The 12,523-nt window shown below is 40.3% G+C and overlaps 1 protein-coding gene across 1 annotated transcript in view; it reads right to left on the reverse strand.

Annotated features, from left to right (window-relative positions):
* Window positions 1-12,523, reverse strand: part of CPVL (carboxypeptidase vitellogenic like) — a 1,090,549-nt gene that overhangs the window by 703,112 nt on the left and 374,914 nt on the right. The window lies entirely within an intron of this gene.

Here is a 12,523-nt window from a genome sequence, read left to right on the forward strand (position 1 = left end):
AGCTACAGTTCATTGAGGGAACCATGAATGTCAACATGTACTGTGACATACTGAAGCAGAGCATGATCCCCTCACTTCGGAGACTGGGCACAGGGCAGTATTCCAACATGATAACTACCCCAAACACACCTCCAAGACGACCACTGCCTTGCTAAAGAAACTGAGGGTAAAGATGATGGACTGGCCAAGCATGTATCCAGACCTAAACCCTATTGAGCATTAGTGGGGCATCCTCAAATGGATGGTTGCGGAGTACAAGGTCTCTAACATCCACCAACTCCATGATGTCGTTATGGAGGAGTGGAAGAGGACTACAGAGGCAACCTGTGAAGCTCTGGTGAACTCCAAGAGGGTTATGGCAGTGCTGGAAAATAATGGTGGCCACCCAAAATATTGACCCTTTGGGCTCAATTTGGATATTTCCACTTAAGGGTGTACTCACTTTTGTTGCCAACGGTTTAGACATTAATGGCTATGTGTTGAGGGGACAGCAAATTTACACTGTTATACAGGCTGCACACTCATAACTGTACGTTGTAGCAAAGTGTAATTTCTTCAGTGTTGTCACATGAAAAGATAGAATAAAATATTTGCAAAAATGTGAGGTGTGAACTCACTTTTGTGAGATACTGTGTGTGTGTATATATATATATATATATATATATATATATATATATATATATATATATATATATATATATATATATATATATATATATTTTGTACTTAATATTAAATGTATATACAGTATAATGAAAATTCTTAGGGATGTTGCTGGCATTTGTGTTGGCTTTGTTAGGAAAAAAAAAAGTTAATTTTATATCTAGAAAATGGTACCCTTTATCCAATTTTAGCAAAAAGAGAAGGGTGTATCCGGTAGAGATTGACTAAGCCAGAGCTTTAATTTTAAGCTTGGCTTTTTGATTCATAAAATAATTTGCTTCATCCCATATGGTTAGATTACTTCAAGCTCCGTTTATAAAAAGGTGCAGAATGTGTCTCTTTAATACATGATGATATTTATGATATACTTCATTCTTGGCACACTAATTTCACAACTATCATTCTGTTCTAAAATGATCACTTAATAAATTGTTTTAGGATTTCCTCATGTGGATTTGATATTGCACTTACCAATTGTTTCCTATTTTTTTCTACCTATGCTTGTATATAAAGTTTAAAAGAATAAAGTTGCGCTACTCTCGTTTGACATTTATTTTTTGGCGTTTTGATCCTGGCATCCCTATTTGACTACACTTGAGATTCAACCTCTTCAGCATCACCACAGAATACTTTTCTGATCTGCCCTCCTGGCTGTACAAACTCTGGTTCCTCCTGTCAGCTACACTATAAAGGTAAATTTATGAAGCTGCATTTGCAGTTTTTTAGACGAGCTGTGCAAGCTTACATGAGCAAGCCTACAACAGCAAAAGGCACAGTTTACTCAAAAACTTTCTCCCCTTTAATATGTTCCCAATGATCAACTTTACCTGCGTAAGTGTATTTATTTGTTTACAACTATTTTCTTTAACCTTATATTGGCATTTGAAATTGTTGATTTAGCCGGTGGTATCCCAAGTTGATTTAGCCAATGGTATCCGAACCTATTCTAAAAGTAGTTGGGACTAGGTCCAAGCTATAGATTAACTGTGTAAACACAACTAGCAGAAGAAATTACACTCCCAGTGAGGTAAAGAAGAGATAAGGTAATACATTGTTAATTTTCCATCGTTCTCTCCAAGTAATGGTCTTTAGTTTACGGACAGATATAAGATAAAGAAGCATGTATATGTATACAATGTGATAAAGTAATGAGATCTGATTATACCTACAAGCTCAACCCATTTTATTAGGTTGTGGCTTCAAAAACACAAAATCAGCTATATCATATACACAAATAAACCTTTAAAATAAAATTCTCATACATTTTATACTCTGCAGTTGGTAAAAAAAAAAACTAATTGGAAAAACATTAAGGGATTTTTTTTTTTTTTTACAGTATACTGTCCCTTTAAAAAGCAGTCCCTCAGAGGTGGCAGAGATAAAGTAACCTAGAAGTCGCTCATGCTGAGTGATTAACGGGACAGTCTACACCAGAATTGTTATTGTTTAAAAAGTTAGATAATGTCTTTACTACCCATTCCTCAGCTTTGCACAGCCAACATTGTTATATTAATATACTTTATAACATTTAAATATCTAGCTTTTTGCCTGTTTCTAAGCCACTACAGACAGCCTCTTATCACATTTTTTTTATTAGCTTTTCACAACAAGAGCAAGCTAGTTCATGTGGGCCATATAGATATACACAATATATGTTAAATGTCAAACGTGTTTCAGTTGGTCCTCTAAAAATGATCCACTACAGTCTACACCACAAGTTTCTTTACTTTTAAACTTACACATTTGTAAGTGTTGTAATTTAGCCTGATCAGGCTTTCTATCTGCAGTCCCCAGAAATGTAAGGCTGCCCATCCAATACAAACAACATTCTAATTGGGAATGTAAAATATATAAAAAAAGAAAGAAATTCAGCTTTCTTCTTTCAATTACAAACTGACTGCGTACATCAAAGCATATCCTGATATTATGGAAAACCAAAGTCCCCAGAGTTTCACGAATGATTATTTCTGTTGAATAAGCATTTGCCATGTGGTAATCATCACATTAAATATTATATTTATGATGCATGGCAGAGAAGCGGTAAAACCAATACAAATTCTTCATTTAGCTGTGCTTCAAGACTGAAAAAGGACAACAGGTGCATGAAATAAACACAATATTATACATATTCAGGAGTTGGGGAGAGTAAGGAAGATAATTTTATGGGGTCTATAAATGTAATGGTGTTGGACCATTGCTGTAACACAGGATGACTAGTTGAAATTTCCAACCCTGTTCTACACAGAATTGTTACCTCAGTATAGAGAGGGCATCCTGCCATGCAGATTATTTGAAACACTTGGGTTTTACAATAGTTCTGGATTCAAAGAAGTAAACATTAATTTCCTCTTCTTGCCTCTTTGCCGCAAATCAGAGACTGGTTTTAATTTTGGTAAGGAGAGACAAATGTGTCTGGCAGCCTCATCTCATGGCATGAAAACAGACTCCAACAAAAGTGCACCGGCTGTTTTATATATAACTAATTGCTTTAGGTCTGTTGAACAAAAGAGGGAACTGCCCTGTGTTTAATGCTGTATTCTAAACAGTACTTAAACTAATCAAGAGCATGATTTGGCTCATGAGAGGATATGCTTTCAATGTTATATAATGTAATTTATTGTTTAAAGAAACATGGAAGTTTTGTTTAATTGTAAGCCCTATCAATCATAAAAGTTTAATTTTGTCTTTCATGTCCCCTTAAGGTGTATACAGTTACTCACACTATGGATTATTTAGAATATTTTACAGTATAAATAATTTTTAAATAAAAACAGAATTTATGCTTACCTGATAAATTTCTTTCTCTTGTGATGTATCGAGTCCACGGATTCATCCATACTTGTGGGATATTCTCCTTCCTAACAGGAAGTGGCAAAGAGAACACCCACAGCAGAGCTGTCTATATAGCCCCTCCCTTAGCTCCACCCCCCAGACATTCGACTGAAGGCTAGGAAGAAAAAGGAGAAACTATAGGGTGCAGAGGTGACTGAAGTTTTTAAAATAAAAATATACTACCTGTCTTAGACAGGGCGGGCCGTGGACTCGATACATCACAAGGGAAAGAAATTTATCAGGTAAGCATAAATTCTGTTTTCTCTTGTAAGATGTATCAAGTCCACGGATTCATCCATACTTGTGGGATACCAATACCAAAGCTTTAGGACACGGATGAAGGGAGGGACAGGACAGGTACCTTAAACGGAAGGCACCACTGCTTGTAGAACCTCTCTCCCAAAAATAGCCCCCAAAGAAACAAAAAGTATTGAATTTGTAAAATTTGGAAAAAAGTATGAAGCGAAGACCAAGTCGCCGCCTTACAAATCTGTTCAACAGAAGCCTCATTTTTAAAAGCCCATGTGGAAGCCACTGCTCTAGTAGAATGAGCAGTAATTCTTTCAGGAGGCTGCTGTCCAGCAGTCTCATAAGCCAAACGGATGATGCTTTTCAGCCAAAAGGAAAGAGAGGTAGCCGTAGCCTTTTGACCTCTCCGCTTACCAGAGTAAACAACAAACAATGAACATGTTTGACGGAAATCTTTAGTTGCTTGTAAGTAGAACTTTAAAGCACGAACCACATCAAGATTGTGCAACAGACGTTCCTTCCTTGATGAAGGATTAGGACACAGTGAAGGAACAACAATTTCCTGATTGATATTCCTATTAGAAACAACCTTAGGAAGGAATCCATGTTTGGTACGCAAAACCACCTTATCTGCATGGAAAACAAGGTAAGGTGAGTCACACTGTAAAGCAGATAACTCAGAAACTCTTCGAGCCGAAGAGATAGCTACTAAAAACAAAACTTTCCAAGATAGAAGCTTAATATCTATGGAATGCATAGGTTCAAACGGAACCCCTTGAAGAACTTTAAGAACTAAGTTTAGGCTCCATGGCGGAGCAACAGGTTTAAATACAGGCTTAATGCTGACTAAGGCCTGACTAAACGCTTGAACATTGAAGACAAAGGTAATGAAAGGAATCCGGCACTTCTTGGAACTAGAAAACAATAACGGCTTTATTAGCAGGTAAAATCAGGCACAATACATAGCAGCCCCAGCAATTCCATCATTGCGGGACAGCAAACAAAAATGTTAACATGGATGGTGGTCACTAAAGCCAGAGGCGGGACCACAGTGACGTCAGATGCCGCGGTAAGCTGGGCCGCATACACGTACTCACACGCACTGTGGATTCCAGTGGGCTCGAGCAGGGGAGCAATCGGCAAGGCAGGAGACACCGCAGTGGACGAGTGAAACATGCTCCCCCAGGACTGAGCACTGAAGCACCGATTTGTACAGAACAGAACAAATGTGAGCCTTCTGCACTTATTTGTTTATCAGCTTACCCATCTTCTTTGTTAAGACTGTATACATATCGTCAGAGTGGTAACGAGTTGAAGTGTGTCATTCTTATTTCTCATACGGATAGGAGTAATTTCACTGTATCAAACGCTTTAACGTCTGGTACATCTGCCAGACTTTTGCTTTGTCTATTCTTTTACACAGATATCTGTCCTTTTAAGGAACTAGCTGATAATCCCTTCTCCAATCCTTCTTGGAGAAAAGACAATATTCTAGGAATCCTAATCTTACTCCATGAGTAACCCTTGGATTCACACCAATAAAGATATGTGCGCCAAATCTTATGATAGATTTCCCTGGTGACAGGCTTTCTAGCTTGAATCAGGGTATCAATGACCGACTCAGAGAAACCACGCTTTGATAAAATCAGGCGTTCAATCTCCAAGCAGTCAGATGCAGAGAAATTAGATTTAGATGCTTGAACGGACCTTGGATTAGAAGGTCCGGCCTCATTGGCAGAGTCCACGGTGGAACAGATGACATGTCCACTAGGTCTGCATACCAAGTCATGCGTGGCCACGCAGGTGCTATCAGAATCACCAAAGCTCTCTCCTGCTTGATTCTGGCAACCAGACGTGGGAGGAGAGGAAACGGTGGAAATACATAGGCCAGATTGAAGGACCAGGGCACTGCTAGAGCATCTATCAGTACCGCCTGGGGATCCCGGGACCTGGACCCGTAACGAGGAAGTTTGGCGTTCTGACGAGACACCATCAGATCCAATTCTGGTGTGCCCCATAGCTGAGTCAGCTGGGCAAATACCTCCGGATGGAGTAACCACTACCCCGGATGAAAAGTCTGACGACTTAGGAAATCCGCCTCCCTGTTCTCTACCCCTGGGATATGGATTGCTGAGAGGTGGCAAGAGTGATCTTCCGCCCATCGGATTATTTTGGTTACCTCCATCATCGCTAGAGAACTCCGTGTTCCTCCTTGATGATTGATATAAGCTACAGTTGTGATGTTGTCAGACTGAAATATGATGAATTTGGCCGCAGCTAGCTGAGGCCACGCCTGAAGCGCATTGAATATCACTCTCTGTTCTAGAATGTTTATCGGGAGGAGAGTTTCCTCCCAAGACCATAAGCCATGTGCTTTTAGGGAGTTCTAGACTGCACCCCAGCCTAGCAGGCTGGCATCTGTCGTTACTATGAGCCACTCTGGCCTGCGGAAACACATTCCCTGAGAAAGGTGGTCCTGAGACAACTACCAGAGAAGAGAATCTCTGGTCTCCTGGTCCAGATGCAGTTGAGGTGATAAATCTGCATAATCCCCATTCCCCTGTTTGAGCATGCATAGTTGCAGTGGTCTGAGGTGTAGGCGGGCAAAAGGAACTATGTCCATTGCCGCTACCATGAGTCCGATTACCTCCATACACTGAGCCACTGATGGCCGAGGAATGGAATGAAGAGCTCGCCAAGTGGTTAAGAGTTTTGATCTTCTGACCTCCGTCAGAAATATTTTCATTTCTACCGAATCTATCAGAGTCCCTAGGAAGGAAACTCTTGTGAGAGGGAAGAGAGAACTCTTTTTTTATGTTCACCTTCCACCCGTGAGATCTCAGAAAAGTCAACACGATGTCCGTGTGAGACTTGGTTAGCTGGAAAGTCGACACCTGAATTAAGATGTCGTCTAGATAAGGCGCCACTGCTATGCCCCATGGTCTTAGAACCGCCAAAAGGGAGCCTAGCACCTTTGTGAAAATTCTGGGAGCCGTGGCCAACCTGAAGGGAAGGGCCACGAACTGGTAATGCCTGTCCAGAAAGGCGAATGAGGAATTGATGATGATCTCTGTGAATAGGGATGTGTAAATACGCATCCTTTAAGTCCACGGTAGTCATATAGTGACCCTCCTGGATCAACGGTAGAATAGTCTCCATCTTGAATGATGGTACTCAGAGGAATTTGTTTAGAATTTTGAGATCCCAGATTGGTCTGAAAGTTCCCTCTTTTTTGGGAACCACAAACAGGTTTGAGTAAAACCCTAGCCCTTGTTCCGCTTTTGGAGCTGGGCAGATCACTCCCATGGTATGTAGGTCTTCTACACAGCGTAAGAACGGCCCTCTCTTTGTCTGGTTTGCAGACAATTGAGAAATGTGAAATCTCCCCCTTGGGGGGGGGGGGGGGGGAGTCTGAAGTCCAGAAGATATATCCCTGGGACACAATTTCTAAAGCCCAGGAATTGTGAACATCTCTTGCCCGAGCGAAGAGAGAGTCTGCCCCCTACTAGATCCGGTCCCGGATCGGGGGCTACCCCTTCATGCTGTCTTAGAGGCAGAAGCAGGCTTCTTCGCCTGTTTACCCTTGTTCCAAGCCTGGTTAGGTCTCCAGACTGACTTGGATTGGGCAAAATTCCCCTCTTGCTTTGCAGCAGGGGAAGCTGAAGCGGGACCACCCTTGAAGTTCCGAAAGGAACGAAAATTATTTTGTTTGGTCCTCATTTTATTTGTTTTATCCTAAGGGAGGGCATGGCCTTTCCCTCAAGTGATGTCTGAAATAATCTCTTTCAGTTCAGGCCCGAATAGGGTCTTTCCTTTGAAAGGGATGTTCAAAAGTTTAGATTTTGATGATACATCAGCAGACCATGACTTAAGCCATAACGCCCTGCGTGCTAAAATGGCAAAACCTGAATTCTTTGCCGCTAATTTAGCCAGTTGGAAAGCGGCATCTGTAATGAAAGAATTAGCCAACTTAAGGGCCTTAATTCTATCCATAATATCCTTGAATGGAGTCTCCATCTGAAGAGCCTCTTCTAAAGCCTCGAACCAGAAAGCAGCTGCAGTAGTTACAGGAACAATGCATGCAATAGGTTGAAGAAGAAAACCTTGATGAACAAAAATTTTCTTCAGGAGAACCTCTAATTTTTTTATCCATAGGATCTTTGAAAGCACAACTGTCTTCGATAGGTATAGTTGTACGCTTAGCGAGAGTAGAAATAGCTCCCTCCACCTTAGGAACCGTCTGCCACGAGTCCGCATGGTGTCAGATATGGGAAACATTTTCTTAAAAACAGGAGGGGGGGCGTGTCCGGATGGCTGCCATGTCGGGAGGAAAAAACAGAAGCTCCTAATGTCTTGAGGGATAATTCACTGATTTTCTGCACCATAGCGGCAAAATCACCATTTCAACAATGTTATACTGATTCTAGAAGAGCTGCTGCATTCCCTGATACTAACATCATGGAACTCACTTGAGTTGGAGCTAACCCGGACAGCTAGAGAAGTGAGGTGACGGCCTAGTAACATCGACCTGAATATTTCCCCCTGGTTTGTGCTGACTATCAACCACCTCTATACAATGGAGCAGAACTACGAGACCAGGCACTTATGGCTCTTAAATATTGCTCATAAGATGGACATTCAATTTAGCGACCTCTAGGAGGCATTAAAGGGTGGCACCCAGATGACAGAAGACAGACAACCAGTTAATTCGAGACTTGTTGCTGCTCTACCACATATCTAGCAGTTAAGAGTCATCGCAATATGTAATGTCTCAGAAAGAGTTTGGGAGTGAGACCGGATTTACCTACAGGGCCTAAGATTATAGACAAGACGCCATTTTTAGTTAGGTCATGCCTTCCAGGCAAAGCCGAGAAGACAACCACGGTACTCACCCTGAGTTTTGGAGAGGAACGGCACATCGCTGCGCAGAGCATGGCATTATCACAATTCAGCTCATTTCTGCACCCGGTTAGTGAGACCCTCCTACCTCTGGCTTCTCTTCGGGGAGCTGCGGCTGCTCACTGCAACTGGGTCCTAGATTTCCTTCATGCCTCCTCGCTCCTTGACATGGAGCTGGTAGTCCTTTCCACAATCCCAGCAGGGGTTGTATTCTGCTCCTCAAATCGAAGGCTCCGCTCAGCTCTATTCCACTCGCAGGACATTCAGCATGAAGTTCCATGTGGACCCAGATCCGGAATTGGATAACTATATTGTTACCGGAGTCATGTAAACCCCAGTATGTTCAAGTGGTTCATTGCCGGGGTTATTTAAATTTTTGGGCAGTCTATAGGTTTGTCATTAAGTTTGCCCTACGGTTCTACAGGTGATACGTTACTTTTTGTCACATTCAGCATTCATCCTTATCCCACCACCTCAGTACACCCTCTCAATACCCCAGTCTAGCCTACTTCATATCTTCAGTATATTAAGCCTTGTGTATGACATATACGAGCTAGGCGATATTATACCCTTAAGTACCCAGGGTTTTGAAAGACACTTCGCATTTTCTTCCGAGGACACTTTAAGGGAGGACAATTTTACTGTGTGAAGACGGCAGATATACAGCCTGAGATATACCCTCAACTTTGTTATATGCTAATTTTTTTATATTTTACATACATCGTGAGGAGATTTATTATTCTCTAATTTTAGGGGTTATCTGATATGTGTTCTTACAAGATCCTTATCCTCCTTAATTGCTAGTTTGTATTTTAGATTACCTAAATCTTAACTCCCCATATCATCACTAATATAGGGAGCTACCAGGGGTCACGTTTGAGTATTCCTCAAGATTTGTTTGTATTTATTAATACTATTAGGTTTTGGCATTTAAGATTGTCTCTCTAAGTTAAATTGCAGGAATTAGCCTTCAGAAATGTCTATCTTACTGCTTGCTTGGCGTTTAGGAGGTTTTACTTGTGGTATCTGATCACATAGGAAAACGCAGCACCCATATTTTCACAGTATGCAACATGTTACTGACAGTATGTTTTGTGTTTTACTGGATGCTTCATGTGATTTATAATGATATCCCATATCTATATTATGTATGCCCTACTACTCTCTCTGTAAAGTATCAACCCAGAGAAATGAGTGATGTCTCCCCCCTACCTACTTTATAACATTTAGCTTGTAGAACATGCCCTATATATTTCATCCAAAGAACTTGAGAACATAATATCCTTTTTCCTAGGGAATCTATATACTCTCATATGAAAATTTAAGTTATTTACAGCTTAAAAAATGCTCCTGTTCATGAGATCTATATATCCTGTGAAATACTCATGTCCTTAAGAGATATCTCCTCTGTATTGACACCCTTTCACTCCGTCAAAAGGGTTATTAATGTTGTACACAACTGATACTGATTAGATTTACTTTCAATGTTAGAAAAGAATTGTAGGCTCCATTGTTTTGCTTTTCTTGTGCACACATGTCTATTATGTTTACACTATTTTTATGCACCATTTATTTGCACACTGAAGTGTGAATCTAATTCTGTATAAGTGTCTGTCAGCTCTATTTCCAGCATATAAGACTGTTCTAAACTTTGCTGGAGACTGTAAGGTTGAGTATTCTCTATATAATTTACATGGGACTCTCTAGCTTACTCGTTGAGTTCAGTAATTTTCACTAGATGGTAGCAAGAACTGTTCACCCTTCCATGAATGTTGTTGTTTGTTTACAAGTGTTCTAGAGAAACTGTTAGCTCTGGATATTTAACCCTGTTTTCACATAACTATATGTTCTTAATAACCTTATAAGGAAAGATTGTAGTCCCTATACTATCGCTTAAGTCCTTTCTGTCCTAATATAAGGCCCACTTTATGGAAGTTAGCTCAACTTTTAATGTTTTAGATATCAAGTGTAACCTTTTAGCTCTCTATTGGTGGCTTTTGTTCATAGAATCTCTTTATCCTCATGTTTGTATCTTGGCCCAGAACTAAACACAACTGTCATGGTTATGCAGGTCTCAGAGTAGCTTTTCATGTGCTCTATATATGGGAATTTTTAGAGTTTCAAGTCCTACTTTTTATATAAATTGCAGAGTCCAAATTTATGTTGTTAGGCACTAATATATGCTCTGGTTTCAGACATTACATTACCCTATTCTCACGCTAGTGTTCTTAACTTATTCACTACTAAGTATTTTCCTGCATGTTCCTACACATTTTACCAATCAACAGTTTTTGTATTGTGATTTATGATTATCTAGTTATACTATATAATACCAACTGTATATTTTCCTCTATTATACTAGTAGCTAATCTCCAACCAATCTTCCCCTGGGCCAAATAATGATTGCTTTATATGCTAATTCCTCTTCATTCAGATAATAAGTTTGGTAAGGCCTAAGAGTGGATGTAGATATCTTATGAAGAATTTGTGCTCCAACCACCCTTTTGCCCATCCCATCAAGTTTATAATGAGCTCAATTGTGATCCTACTAAATCATACTATAACAACCGGGCTGTATCTCTCAAACACCCGGACGCGCCCCCCCTCTATCCCCTTTTTTTTTTTTTTAACCAAAACGGCTCTTGCCCGTTGAATCCCCTTCCCCCCAAAATAAAACCACGATACTCACCCCCACCTTTACTAAGCCAAAGGTTATAAAATTAGGTTTCTTTATAATATGTTCTAGCTAGCTATCTCTTCCGGACGCAAGTCTCTACTTTTTATTTAAAACTCTATATGTTACACATTTTACAATTCACATTTCAGACAGACTTGTCATTTCTGCCGGAACTTGTATTCCCAGTGCTAGACTTGTGCTTTCGCTATTTTATACAGTTCATCTCTTCATTCACAGGTACTTAGCACAGAGGTGGGTTTGGTATGGCAATTATAACAATTACATTGGTACCTTAATGTTTTTGACCTAGCCTATTTTCTTTGTTTGAATTGTAAAGAGATTTTTGTTTTGGTTTTTCTCTCAAGGCTGATCTGTTTTTGAACATATGTACTGTTTCTATGTCATTGCTCAATACCTCAATAAAAAAATATATTTAAAAAAAAAAAAAAAAAAACAGGAGGGGGAGCGAACGGAATACCTGGTCTATCCCACTCCTTAGTAACAATATTCACAATCCTCTTAGGGACAGGAAGAACATCAGTGTAAACAGGAACCTCTAAGTATTTGTCCATTTTACACAATTTCTCTGGAACCACTATAGGGTCACAATCATCTAGAGTCGCCAATACCTCCCTGAGCAATAAGCGGAGGTGTTCAATCTTAAATTTAAAGGCCGTCATATCAGAAACTGTCTGAGGGAGCATCTTTCCTGAATCAGAAATTTTTCCCTCAGATAACAAATCCCTTACCCCTACTTCAGAACATTGTGAGGGTATATCGGATACGGCTACTAAAGAGTCAGACGGCTCAGCATTTGTTCTTAACCCAGAGCTGTCCCACTTTCCTTGTAAACCAGGCAGTTTAGATAAAACCTCTGTGAGAGTTGTATTCATAACTGTGGCCATGTCTTGTAAAGTAAATGAATTCGACGCACTAGAGGTACTTGGCGTCACTTGTGCGGGCGTTACTGGTTGTGACACTTGGGGAGAGCTAGATGGCAAACCCTCATTTCCTTCTGTCTGAGAATCATCTATTGCTATATTTTTAAGTGCTAAAATATGCTCTTTATAATTTATAGACATATCAGTGCAAGTGGGACACATTCTGAGAGGGGGTTCCACAATGGCTTCTAAACACATTGAACAAGGATTTTCCTTGATGTCAGACATGCTAAACAGGCCAGTAATGAAACAAGCAAGCTTG

This window comes from Bombina bombina, chromosome 5 (assembly GCF_027579735.1).
Source record: "Bombina bombina isolate aBomBom1 chromosome 5, aBomBom1.pri, whole genome shotgun sequence".
Classification (NCBI taxonomy): domain Eukaryota; kingdom Metazoa; phylum Chordata; class Amphibia; order Anura; family Bombinatoridae; genus Bombina; species Bombina bombina.